Below are 14,434 nucleotides of genomic sequence, written 5' to 3' on the forward strand. Positions count from 1 at the left end.
CCAATGCAAATACATTGCAACTGAGGCCACGAACGTTAAGCCTAGTACTCAGTACTAACCTTGCTCACTTCAACTTGTTCAACTCGTGCACTTTTCCAGACAATCCTAAATTGATTTTGTTGATTTGTCTGTGCTTTACACTAACTTTATATGAAGACGGTGCTACAGTACTGTATTACTACTAGTAGTATAGTGTATACATAACAAAGTTAAGAATAATGTTGTCATACATGTCGAAGTCTTATGTAATTTGACCTAAAAGGTCGAATTATCGTCTTTAGACTGCTCCCATCAGTCAGTTGTTTTCCCAGCTTTTCAGAACATACTGATCTGAATTTACAGTAGCAAAATAGTTGAATTACACCTAAAAGTTTGTCGTCATTGTCTTCGTGCTTCTGTTTCGCACTGTCTCATAAAAATATCACCAGAGGGCTGGGTGGGGGCATTATGATTTCAGGATAGGATCAAAGAAGAAGTTAGAAGAATATAATTGTGATCTCCATTTTTGAGTTCAAAAATGACATATTTGACAAAATTTTGTTGGCTATTTATAAACTAGGATAAAACCGGGCATCCTTGCATTTATCCCCTTAGTAAATCTCAGCTTCAGATCTGTTTATGTTATTACACAATCACGAAGAGAATACATACATGCCCAAATACTCGTATAGGTTACATGTAATCTATGAACGGTGGCATTCCTTTCTAATTTTTTTTTGGTATGATAAATTTCAAAATATGTACTCGCATATAAAGAAGAAATGAAGTTTTTTTACAGCAATTTATTTAAAGCCAAAAAATTACGGCTCAGAAAAGTTTCAATGTGAAAAACACTTTAAAAAATATTATAAAACACACATGAATAATGCAGTGCTAACGTAAATAGAACTAAAACAAACGAGACAATAACCCAAATATAACGCACGAAAACAGAAGCCGAAAAAACATAAAACTAGCCACATCTCTGTACACATCTGTCACCATTTCGTTTGACATCATGGAAAATCGTAAAAAAATAATAATAAAATAAAATAAAGTAATGGTACAAAGCTGAGTGTTTACACCAACAACGATTCAACTTCTACTGTTTTTCACTGTCTAAACCTCATTTTGGAAACACAGTTATCATTAAATAGCTTATAAAAGAAAGCAAATGGATAGAAGCCAGTCTCTAATATTTCGACTAATTGTACTCCCTACCTCCACCCTTCCAAAACAAAAAAGGTATAAAAATGTATACCCTACCATAATATATGTGTGATTTTTTTATGATTATCCATGACAGCTAACTGGATTAACATCACTGTTTGGATTTTGACTGATAAATGGGATATCCCACAGGCATTATCCATTATGACAATAAGTTGGTAATAAAAACAATACGATACTGATATATATATAAAGAAATTTGGGAATTAACCGAAATTACATAGTAAAACGAATACATACGCAAATAGAGGTTATGCAAAAACAAACAAAACCAATATGCAAGTGGTACGCAAACACCATACTGTCAGTAACACCATGTTAAACATAATAATGGATATTTTAATTCTTTTTGTTTATATGTGGAGACATTGTTAAATCCTGCGTAACTCCAATGTAAAAGGTAACACCGACTTTGTAGGTACATTTGATATAGTAGAGACACATTCACCACTATCTGTAAATATTTCAATTTTTTTATTTGTATGTGGGGACATTATTAAATCCTGGGTGATTTGACTGTAATAGGTAAACGTTAGTACTGGTAATTGTTCAGGCTATGTAAGTACAGTTGTTACAGAAGAGACACGTTCACCAATATCTGTAAATATTTCATTTTTTTTATTTATATTTGGGGACGTTATTAAATCCTGGGTGGCTCCACTGTAAGAGGTAAAATTTTACTTGGTCGTTGTTCCAGCGATGTAGATATATTTGATACAGCAAAGACATGGTCACCACTATCTGTAAATATTTTCAATTTTTTTCACAAGCGTCTTCATAATTTTTCTAATTATTTAAAAAATCAACAGATTAAGTTTTATGTGTTTTTCTTAACATACCATAAAGGAATAACAATGTTTCATACTTTAAATTAAACGTCAGAAATATATTTCCATACATAAACATGAAAATCACTTGACTATATGTTTATACTTTTATATCATCACAGAACCAGTTTTATGTTTATAATTTAATATAATGTACTGAAATATTAACTTACTGCCCAGTTATATTTTAATCATAATATATATAATTATTATCATATTTTGAACATTCTCTCTTAATTTGTATAAAAACAAACAAAATTATTTACGGCATTGTCAGCTCATCACTAGATTGATTTATAACGTCTACAAACCAAACGGTAAAGTAATGTATGTATTATTCGCTCTGCTCCCCGATGGTACAGAGGCGAGCTTACATATTTACAACGCTAAAATCACAGGTTTCATTCCACTTGGTGGTGGCATGGCCAAGCGCGTAAGGCGTGCGACTCGTAATCCGAGGGTCGCGGGTTCGCGCCCGCGTGCGCTAAACATGCTCGCCCTCCCAGCCGTGGGGGCGTATACTGTTACGGTCAATCCCACTATTCGTTGGTAAAAGAGTAGCCCAAGAGTTGGCGGTGGGTGGCTGCCTTCCCTCTAGTCTTACACTGCTAAATTAGGGACGGCTAGCACAGATAGCCCTCGAGTAGCTTTGTGCGAAATTCCAAAACAAACAAATAAACAATCTACTTGGTGGAAAGTGTGGATAACCTGATGCGGCTTTGCTATAAGAAAATACATTACTATTCACTTATAAAAATATTTTCTCAACTGTATAGATAGCTTTTCTCCAGAATTACACAATTCACTTCCAGGATTCACAAATCTTGTTGAAACAATAAATTTCTTAATTCTACAAAATTTGGTTAAAAAAATAGATAAGCAAACAACTAACTGTGAGCATAAAAAGTGTTTTATTCATGGTGGAACATATTACATGTTTCAAGAATACATTGGTCTGTCTTCTTAAGAAACAGAAAACATATGTTCACTATCTTTTACCATCAGTAAAACACTTTTTTATGTTTATAAATTGTTGTTTGTCTACCTACTGTTATAATTACATAATGTTCTTCACAATTAATGTATTTAGTTAAAATGTTATTGATCAACTTAAGGTATTATTCAATATTTCCTACCAGTAGTCATATCCAGTTACAGTTTTAACATCTTTACTTAAACCTAGTTTTTATTAAGTTCTTGTTCCACATTTTCAAGTCTTTCTCTTCATCAATCACAGTACACCGTTGTTGTACATTTAACTTTTCAAACAGCACTCGAACTACAAGTGTAGAAGTTTTATCTCTTTTTCCCTTTCCTTAAGTTTCTGATAAAACATGTAAATAAGTTAAAAAATTTATTGTATCGTAATAAAAATAAATGAATTAATGGGGTCTGTAAAATATTTTAAATGGAGATTTCATTATTTCATACCTTTGCTATTAAAGTTAAGTACTTATAAGTTTACATTATAAATTCATAATAATATAAACATTTAAAATTAAATAATATAAGCAGGTCAGGGTAATAATGAGAGACTCAAAACTTGTAAAACTATTCACAAACCACAAGAAGATTTGTTTGTTTTTGGAATTTCACACAAAGCTACACGAAGGCTATCTGTGCTAGCCGTCCCTAATTTAGCAGTGTAAGACTAGAGGGAAGGCAGTTAGTCATCACCACCCACCGCCAACTCTTGGGCTACTCTTTTACCAACGAATAGTGGGATTGACCGTCACATTATAACGCCCCCACGGCTGGGAGGGCGAGCATGTTTGGCGCGACGCGGACGCGGACCCGCGACCCTCAGATTACGAGTCGCACGCCTTAACGCGCTTGGCCATGCCGGGCCCCACAAGAAGGAACTGTGTCGATAGAAATGTTTATCAGATTAGGATATACTTCAATTTTGTTCTTTATTTATTGTGTCCATCAGATTTAGAAGTGTTGGTTCCTTCAAACACTAGAACATTTCTCCAGAGACTCTGTGCACCTAATGTAGCTAGGTAATTACTTTGTGCCACAAGAACTATTTTGATTATAGCTCTTTTACATCTTCAAGAAACTGATTAGTTCATCTCCTGTGGTCAGAGATGTATGATGGGAGGTAACTGGTTGCTTTTATTGTTCATTTATTGTCACCAAGAAGAAAAAATTGACAGTTTGGTAAAATGTACACTTTTATCGATTAGTGTAGCAAAAGCGGCTCTTTAGAGGTGTCATATAAAGATATTCTGTTTTGGGTGAGAAGCTTTAGAAGTATTGTCTTATTTGTGAGGAACATCTTTGTTATAACTTCTAATAGATAAGTTTCAGTCATTTTCACATTGTAATTATAGACAGTGCTTGAGATACAAACTCGTCAGCAATGGAAGATGAATTACGAGTGCATCAATCTTACTTTTTACTTGCTTTCAGCGACCCTTTCTTATTGGTGAAATATAGATAGTTTATACTATCTTGTACACTCAGGCTATAGTTCAACAGAAGTGGCCGACATGTTGAGGAACTAGTTTCAAAGCTGAATCAAGTTATGTATGGATAGAGTCAAAAACTGGTGTGTCTCTTTAGTACAATTTGGCATCAGCTAGGAGTATTGTAGTTGTCTGTTGATGTGTGCTTCCCAGTGTGCATGTCGCAGTAGAAATCTAGATTCGTTAGACCAAGCGATGTTTTTCCAATCTTCAACCATCCAGTTTTGGTGATGCCCTGTAGCCTCATCTTCCTGTTCTTAGCTAACAGGAATAAAACTTGGTGTGGTTTTCTGCTGATGTAGACCAATATGCTTCTGCACATCATTGCTATAAAGAATGGATATTGTGGTCTTCCTGTCAGCTTGAACGAGTCTGGCCTTTCTCACTGACAAAGTGTTTTCCCCACAAAACTGTCGCTCACTGGATTTTTTTTCTCACCATGCTCTGTAAACTCTGAAGACTGTAATGAGTAAGTCCCATAATTTTTCATATGCAATTAAAATCAGCGCTCTAAAACAATAATACACATAGTATAAACCAAAATAATTACAATATAATTGAAATTCAAAAACATGCCTCTACTACCATTCCTTACTGTTGTTCTTTGTAATGGTTGTGGAGGGTGTTCTTGAATTTTATATACATCTCGCTTTTTTCGTTCATATATGTACACTACACTGGCAGTAGAATGGGTCATACTGAAAAGCTCAGTTACTTTCAACGTGGCGCTGTTATAGGATCCCACCTTTCCAACAAGTCAGTTCGTCAAATTTCTACCCTGCTAGAGTTGCCCTTGTCAACTGTAAGTGCTGTTATTGTGAAGTGTCTAGGAGCAACAACAGTTCAGCCACAAAGCAGTACGTCACACAAACTCACAGAATGGGACCGCCGAGTGTTGAGGTGCGTAGCGCGAACAATCATCCGTCCACATTTGCAACACTCACTACCGAGTTCCAAACTGCCTTTGGAAGCAACGTCAGCACAAAAACTGTTCATCGGGAGCTTAATATAATGGGTTTCCATGGCCGAGCAGCCGGACGCAAACCTAAAATCAGCATGCACAATACCAAGCGTCGGCTGAGTGGTATAAAGCACACCGCCATTGGACTCTGTAAAAGTGGAAAAGCGTTCTCTGGAGAAATGAATCATACCTCACTATCTAGCAGTCTGACGAACGAATCTGGGTTCGGCTGACGCCAGAACGCTACCTTCCTGAATGCTTAGTGCCAACTGTAAAGTTTTATGGATGAGGAGTCTAGTAACACTACTCATTAACTGTCGTTTTGTCAGCAATTCAGATAATTTAAAAATGTATCTGGAAATGTATTTTAAAACATTTTAATTTCTGAAGAAAGAAAATTGTAATAAGTTATTTAATTTTTCAACTTGGTTGATCCATTAATGTTTTTAATAAAACTTTGATGCTTCAAATGACTTTATTGCAACATAAACTAATTTTAACTCGGTGATTTATTGTATGCCTGCATTATATTGTGAATAAACTATTAGTGCCATCTGATCAATGATTTTAGTATGACTCAGAAACAATTTGATTTGCTGTATATGTCCAAACTTTTATATATATAAGTATGAAAGAGAGATGAATTTATTGGTAATAGTAAATTTGAGAAATATTTTCACAAAAGTAGCTTTTATATTTTGAAATAAACTTAATATTAAAGGTAAAATATTTATTAATATTAAGTCTTAGCATATACTAGGGCCGGGCATGGCCAGTTGGTTAAGTCGTTCGACTCGTAAACATGCTTGCTCTTTCAGCTGTGGGTAGCGTTATTATATGATAGTTACTCTTTCTATTTCTTGGTAAAAGAGTAGCCCAAGAGATGGCGATGGGTGGTAATGACTATCTGCCTTCCCTGTAGCCTTACACTGCTAAATTAGGTACGGCTAACGCAGTTAGCCCTTTTGTAGTTTTGCTCCAAAATTCAAAAAACAAACCATATATTAGAGATTAAAATATTGTGTAAGTTTTAAGTCACACTATTACTACGTCTTGTAAGAATTATTTTTTAAAACTTGTATACTTTATATGGTATATAAATTATTATTGCCAATAACAACTCGGTCAAAATGAATTCAACCTACAATTTATGACAAATGTGTAAAAGGCCCCCCATTGGCACAGCGGTATGTCTGCAGACTTATATTGCTAAAAACCGTGTTTCGATAGTCGATAGTCGTGGTGGGTAGAGCACAAATATCCTTTTGCTTTCTTCCCCCACGAGTGCGGCAGTAAGTCTACAGATTTACAATGCCAAAATCAGGGTTTCGATTCCCCTCGGCGGACTCAACAAATAGCCTGATGTGGCTTAACAATAAAAAACACACACACATACTTTTTGGCCCAGCATGGCCAAGTGTGTTAAGGCATTCGACTCGTAATCCGAGGGTCGCGGATTCGAATCCCGGTCGCACCAAACATGCTCGCCCTTTTAGCCGTGGGAGCGTTATAATGTGACGGTCAATCTCACTATTCGTTGGTAAAAGAGTAGCCAAAGAGTTGGCGGTGGGTAGTGATGACTAGCTGCCTTCCCTCTAGTCTTACACTACTAAATTACGGATGGCTAGCGCAGATAGCCTTCGCGTAGCTTCAAGCGAGATTCAAAACAAGCAAATAAAATCCCTTTATTTCACCCGTGTTGGTTAAATTGCACGTGTCACGACGTTTGGAGCGTTATTTTCAAAATTTTATGAACTAACATTTTTAACCACTTACGTCAATGAGATTAGCATCAAAACGTAGTTCATAATCTAAATTTTAAAATTATATATGTTTTAATTTCTTAATTTAAAAGGAAATGTAAAGACAAAAGTTAAGTATCTGTTACTGTATGTCACATAATACCTCCAGCTATCTCATTACTCAGTTTCTATTTCATCACGCCCACTATTCAACATGTACAAATACTTAAAAGAATTAGAAACTCGAATTTGAGATACAGACATGATAAATATAAAATAAGAACCTCCCTCTTTTATGATTTGTCGAGATAACAATATATTTAGCAAATCTACCTGAGTAACTACGCTCTTCAAACAATCATTTGAAAGTTCTTAAGTAGTACCACCGACTACTGTGACCAATAGAAAGAGTATTTTACTGGGTACGTAATTCTGACAATTGTTTGTAAATATGTGATCAATAAGACGTTTCTCTGGGAAGGAATGGGATTTTTTCAACCCACATATATTTTACTCAGAGACCCTAGTAAATTACAGGGATTTTGAGGATACTAACACAGTAATTTGATGTGTGTTTTTTATTTATCAAAAGTTAATATTTGAAGCAAGTGTAAAGAATGCTTAATGATAGTACATATGTACGAGTGCACAAGTTCGTACTCGAAATCGGTGTTTTTCAAAGTATTTCTCATTTACTTTCTATGTATTAAGAAATACGACTCAAATTTAAACATTTATGAGTAAATAGTTATTTGTATATTCTACACACATGTAACGAACAGTATATGGTATACGTTTGTAGGTCAACACAAATATATACTCCTACTGTACTTGTGTTGTTATCTAAACTGAGGTAAATTTAAAACCACATTCAAAATTTGACAACTTTAAAACAAGAGGATAGTAAATTTAATAAGTGCCCGATAAACACGACACACATATGCTGCGAAATTCGACAAAAATCAAATATATGAGTAGTTGTACTTAAACATCTAGAAAACCTATAATGTTTATTGTACAAGCGCAACTTTAAACCATATAATAAGTCGACAGTTTTAACAAAACCAATGCGCTGTCGACTACTTTCCTGACATTGAGAGAGCTTGTGACACTGTACAGCACAATGGTCTACGGTTCCATGTGAATGAAGTGGGATTACCGCGTGGAATTATTCGCTGGTTATCTAACTTTTTGAAAAATAGAAAATGTAGCGCGAACCTTTTCTGAGTACTTTACTCCAGAAGCTGGCGTCCTTCAGGGAGGGATTGTTAGCTCTATACTCTTCATTATGTATGTAAACAATTTACCATTGAAGGGTCCTAAGCATGGATTCTCCTCACAGTTTGCTGATGATGTAGCAGTCTGGAAAAGTGCCACAACACCAATAGTAGCAGCCATAAACATACAACCACAATTAAACAGAATAAGCGAATACTGTCAAAAATACAGAATAAAAATAAATACAGCAAAAAACACAACTTGTCGTCTTTACAAAGTTGATAAAATACAAAAAAAAACTACAGCCTGAAGTATATGTGAATGAAACACTACTTCCGCCTACCACATCGGCAAAATTTCTTGGTCTAACCTATGACTCAAAATTAAATAAAGTATTTTGATAAAAATTGGATGAAAAATGAATTATTAAACGAACAAGAGAGGTACTTCATACATGATGAAGATAGACCTAAACACTTCTACCAGATCAACATACATTTCAAACACAAAAATAAATAAATGAAAAAGAAATAAAATAATAATATATATTTAGAAAAAAGGGCCACCATTAAACTAGACTTTCTACTGATAGGGCAAAATAATATTTATATATCTATACCAGTACATAAACATTGATCTTAAAAGGGTCGGAGTAAATTCAGTCTACTCTGAACCTAAAGCAGTGAGTAACACCAACCAATACTGCATGATCATATAAGTAAAGAAAGGCGGAAGAGTTCAAAGAGCACCTGACCCTCCAGAGTACATATGATACCCAAAACCCAAGAGAGAAAAAAACAATACGCAGTGCTGTATTTATTTTCGAATTTTGCCTTTTTCATTGACACGTTTAACATTAACTTCCGACAGATGAAGATATCTTCCAAGATCAAAATTAAAGATTTATTTGAATTTTGCACAAAGCCACATGAGGGCTATCTGCGCCAGCCGTCCCTAAATTAGCAGTGTAAGACTAGAGGGAAGGCAATTAGTCATTGCCACCCACCGCCAACTTTTGGGCTACTGTTTTACCAACGAATAGTGGGATTTACCGTCACGTTATAAATTCCCCACGGTTGAAAGGGCGAGCATGTTTGATGTGACTGGGTTCGAAACCGCGACCATCAGATTACGAGTCGAACGCCGTTAACCAACCTAGCTATGCCAAGCCCAAAGTGAAAGAAATACTCAGTAACAGATATTAACTACTTAATAAAATAAGCTGTTCAAGGCGTCGAGTTCAATACCTTCACGTTTAACTTTTGTTTGTGCGGGCATTGCGGTTATTACAGGATCTAGTGCAATAAAAATAAATACTTGTAAAAATAATTTCATCTCTATTATAACTTAATGTCTGCTTGCACTAAAATTTAAACGTTTCATATAACGAAGGTAATAACATTTTCGTAATTTCCGTGTTGCTGAGAAGCTAATTCATTATTAATATTATTATTATTGTAAGCACGTGTTTTTATAATGCTTAGAAGCAACAAAAATATTGGACAAATAATGTATTATAAAAGTTACCGATTAAACGCCGAAAGCTGACAAAGTACAGAAACTAGAAGGTGAAAATTTTGTGGTAACACCACAAAACCACAATTCAATTTTGAAACAGCTTTGATTTGAATTCAAAATATACAAACTTAAAAGGAAGTTGAAAAAAATCTGAAGATTACGTGTGTGTGTGTGTTTTCTTATTGCAAAGCCAAATCGGACTATCTGCTAAGCCCACCGAGGGCTAAAGATTACGCAATTTTTATTACAAAATATTTGTTCGATAATCACAATTATTGTTGTGAAAATTCTTTAAACAGCTCGTCTGACAGGTATATTACATTTCTTAAGAGCAAACAAAAACAAAAATGGACTTCGTCAGAAATTATAGTTTATATATTTTAGGCAAACGTCCTTGGTCTGAAACAAGTCTGTCATTCAGAGTTCTATATACAATGATCGTTTAGTTTAACAGTAAAAGATTGGCTTGAATTATAGTGAATAAAATCATTAAACGTGTAATCTTCGCGTACTATTAAAGTGTTATTGTTGTGACAGTTACAAAACATCAAAGATATGACATTACATGATTTATGGTTCTCGAGGATTTTGTCATGAAACAAAAGAATTGTGGTGTAATGAGTGATTAATCTCTAAAGCCATCCAAGTTTTGTGTGGTTGCTCGTGGTAGGGTAAATGGGACTTCAGGTTGTACCTACAGAAATATTGAATGCAAGCTGACGAGACTATAACTTCATTAAACAAGTCACTGGTGAGGTTTCATTTGGAACATTGTGTTCAGTTTTATTTTGAATTTCGGACAAAGCTACACGAGTGCTATCTGCGTTAGCCGTCCCTAATTTAGCAGTGTAAGACAAAAGGGAAGGCAGCTAGTCAACATTACTCACCGTCAACTCTTTTACCAACGAATAGTGGGATTAAGCGCTACATTATGAAGTTCTCACGGCTGAAAGAGCAAGCATATTGGTGTGACCGAGATTCAAACCCGCGACCCTCCGCTTACGTGCCTTAACCACCCGACCTATTGTGTTTAGTCTTAAGTTTCTTATTTTTGGGAAGATATTACGGTACCTGGGATAGAGGGGCTTGTCGTATGAGGAGAGGCTGAAATCAAAACGTTTGATTGGTCTTTGGATGTTGTAGTGGCAGTAAATATAAGTGAGCTCAAAAGAAAGCTTCATTAGTATATGAATGATAAGAGTTGGTTTTAAATCTTTTTACTTATGTTAATTTATATAGGGGATGGAACAGCTAAGGTGGACCAACAGGTTACATGTTTTCCCAAAACATTGTGTTAATAGCCGTGTCGTTTTATGTATCAAATTACAATAATGTAAGAAAAGTAATAAATTGTTTAAAAAAGAAATATTATAATCATGTTACTAAAAATTATTAATCGCTCGATATATAATTAAAAAATCAAACAGTAAGTTGATTTAGACTGACTGTATTAGTTATACTGACCAAATTCATGCTTGTCCTTCTTTGTGGAACTATAACGTCGTTACATTACTCATGGCGCCGGAGAAACGAGTCTCTGGTGACACTTTCTGGAACAACGACGCCACATTGAGCTATGAACGCTCCATATGGTGACAAATTTTGGAAATATGTCATTCTCTTTAATGAAAATATTCCTTTCCCACTTCAGACCGACACATATGTAGCGCCATCTAAAGGCCTGTTGCATAAGACCTGGGATAACTATTTACGCCTGTTGATTTTTTTGTAACTGATATACAAGTTGCATGTTGTAAAGTAAAAACTTAAAGAAATTTGTGCTATAATTTGGGTACAAAATTTATGCTTACAATATTCTCTATGGTCAACTTTTTTAGGATAATGACGAAATTTACATATCTAAAAAATCTCTTTCTTATAATCTATTCAGTCTTTACTGTTTTCGTTTATTTCCAACAGTGGGTTCTATTTAAAGTACTGTCAGCCATTAAAGTGTGCTGCAAACCTTTTTACAGTCCAAATCCTATCATTATGGCCATAACGCGCATACGTTTGCTATGAATGAAACTTAAATATTCAGGTCTCTAAAATAACACAGGGCTCCGACAATTTCAAGAGGCGTTTAGTCGTTTATCAGGTATAATATCCAAGCCGATAAAACAGTTCGTTTTCGTCCTATTATCTTTAATATCAGAAAGAATAGAAATAGAATTGACCCGCTATCTGTTGGTGATTTGAAACGAAACAATTCTCTTTTTATCATCAGACTGAACAATACACTGTCATAATAAACATTAATTGTCTTTAGATACCTGATTCAAGTGTCACTAGAATACATTTTATATCGTTGTACCGCTATACCCTTTCCTCTCTGACACGTTTATGTTCTACCTTTTATGTTCTCCTCATATTGAATTCTCTAAGTCTGGTGAATGTTCATTCATTAGTCAATCAGGATTCCGTGTTTGTTTAGCTTGTAGCATGATGTTAGATAAAACAAAATACATGGTCTAGGTAGCTAGTGAATGTAAACTTGCTCAAAACAAATAAAAAATACCACAAGTGTTGATATCACTTTTGATTTCATTCCTTCAAATAGTACGCTCAACCATTTGTAATCGCACCGTTTTTTCACACCAATGTTGTCTTTTTAGTTCCTAACCCAGTATTTAGTAGCTCAATGTCCAGTACAGATTACAATTGATTATATGTTTTGTATGTGTACCAGTATAGAATGATCACTGGGTATATAGGCTACTGCAGAATGTGTTGTTGAGTACAAATTGTTTTGGCTCACAATGGATTTACATATTACCATTGACATTGCTTCTTGCAAACAGCCACCATACAACAACCTTAATGAAAGTTTTGCAATGACTGAAAACTATTTTTTCTAAAATGGATTGAAACCAGTCACGAATGGTTTTCAACGTATCAGAATGCAGCAAATCAATAAAGGTAGTTATGAATTCATGTTTATGTGCTGATGGACCTTGGTCCTAGGATAACTTTCTGACAATCTTTGTCCAAATGTAGACCTAGAGTTTAGTATGTTAGACTGTCTTATCAACATTTTTCTTTATGAATTTTGGTATTTTTCTTAGCATTATAACTATATATGATCCATATTCTTTTGTGTGATTTTTCTGTGTTTTTCAGACTGCAAGATGAAACATGTTCAATTAAGTGGTGCAGAAAAGAAAAAAAACTGGCAAAAAAACCAACAAAAGGCTTTGGATTTAGTAGCCAAGACTAGATAGCTGACTAATTTTTTCACTCAACTTGCACAACAAGATCTTCCAAATCAAAACTCACCTCTGCCATCAGAAGTCACTTGTACTGCATCTGACTCTGACAAGATTGAAGTGGAACCAAGCTCCACACTTACAAGTACCACTTTGTCCACTTTCAGAACATCATGATGACGCTGAAGTGTCACAGGCTTGCTCAACTGGTACAAGTTCAACAACTGATCTCACTTTGCCTGTAAATTCTCCAGATATCTCTGGTGTTAATATTGATGCAAGTTGCTCTACAAGACAGTCGGAAGGAGAAATAATTTCTGAAAATGAAAGTCAGCTGGAGTATGGTAAAATGCTTCAGTTTACAAAAGATGAAGAAACTAAAGCAAATGATTCAGGGCTGTGGCTCAGTTTCTCTGCTGATGATGTGGCTTATTGAACTGCTTGTGTACCCACTGACTGTCAACACCACAATGGGCAATTTGGCAAATCTTGCTGGGCTTTCAATGGTAGTAAACAAATGAGATGCTGTTCACAAAAACTATTTTTTGGGGTTAAACCCAATGATGAGTAATACAAGAGAGAGTGATTATTGTATTCACTATCAACTCTTTGCCCCTAAATTTTCCTCGCATTTTGTTGAAAGAGAAGGGTTCAGTGACTGGCAAAATACTATTGTAATTGATCATCATGAAAGAAACACTACTCACCGAGACAATATGCTAACATGCTTAACTCGCAAGTTTAGCTTAACAAGGTTTAGGCTTGCGACAAGAGTTGGAAAAACAAATTAAAAGAAGAGTGCAATCACTGGGAACATATTTTGGAGCGTGTAATAGCTGTTATTTGTACGTTAGCTGAAAGTCGCCTGGCATTTTGAGGAACAGGTACAATTTGGTTCACTGCAGAATGGAAAGTTTTTAGGGCTGCTTGAGCTCATTAGTCAGTTTGATCCATTTTTAGCAGGATACATTTCGAAATATGGAAATTCTGTAAAAGCAAATCCTTCTTACGTGTTCTAAACCACCTTTGAAGAACTCATTGAACCAATGGTTCAGAAGGTCCACGCATTCATTGTTGATGGAGTAATTTCTTGTCGTTACTTCAGCTTGTCAACAGACAAGCTAAAATATATCACATATAAATCAGTTAAGTGTTTGATATTTAAAAGATAGGCAACCTATTGAATGCTTTTTAACCTTTCTGAAACTGAAAAGCCATATGACTGATGAAATGGTAAACCAGATATTGCAGTACTTAAGTGAAGTTTGCAAACTTAATTTTT

The sequence above is a fragment of the Tachypleus tridentatus genome, chromosome 4 (assembly GCF_004210375.1).
Source record: "Tachypleus tridentatus isolate NWPU-2018 chromosome 4, ASM421037v1, whole genome shotgun sequence".
NCBI classification, from domain to species: domain Eukaryota; kingdom Metazoa; phylum Arthropoda; class Merostomata; order Xiphosura; family Limulidae; genus Tachypleus; species Tachypleus tridentatus.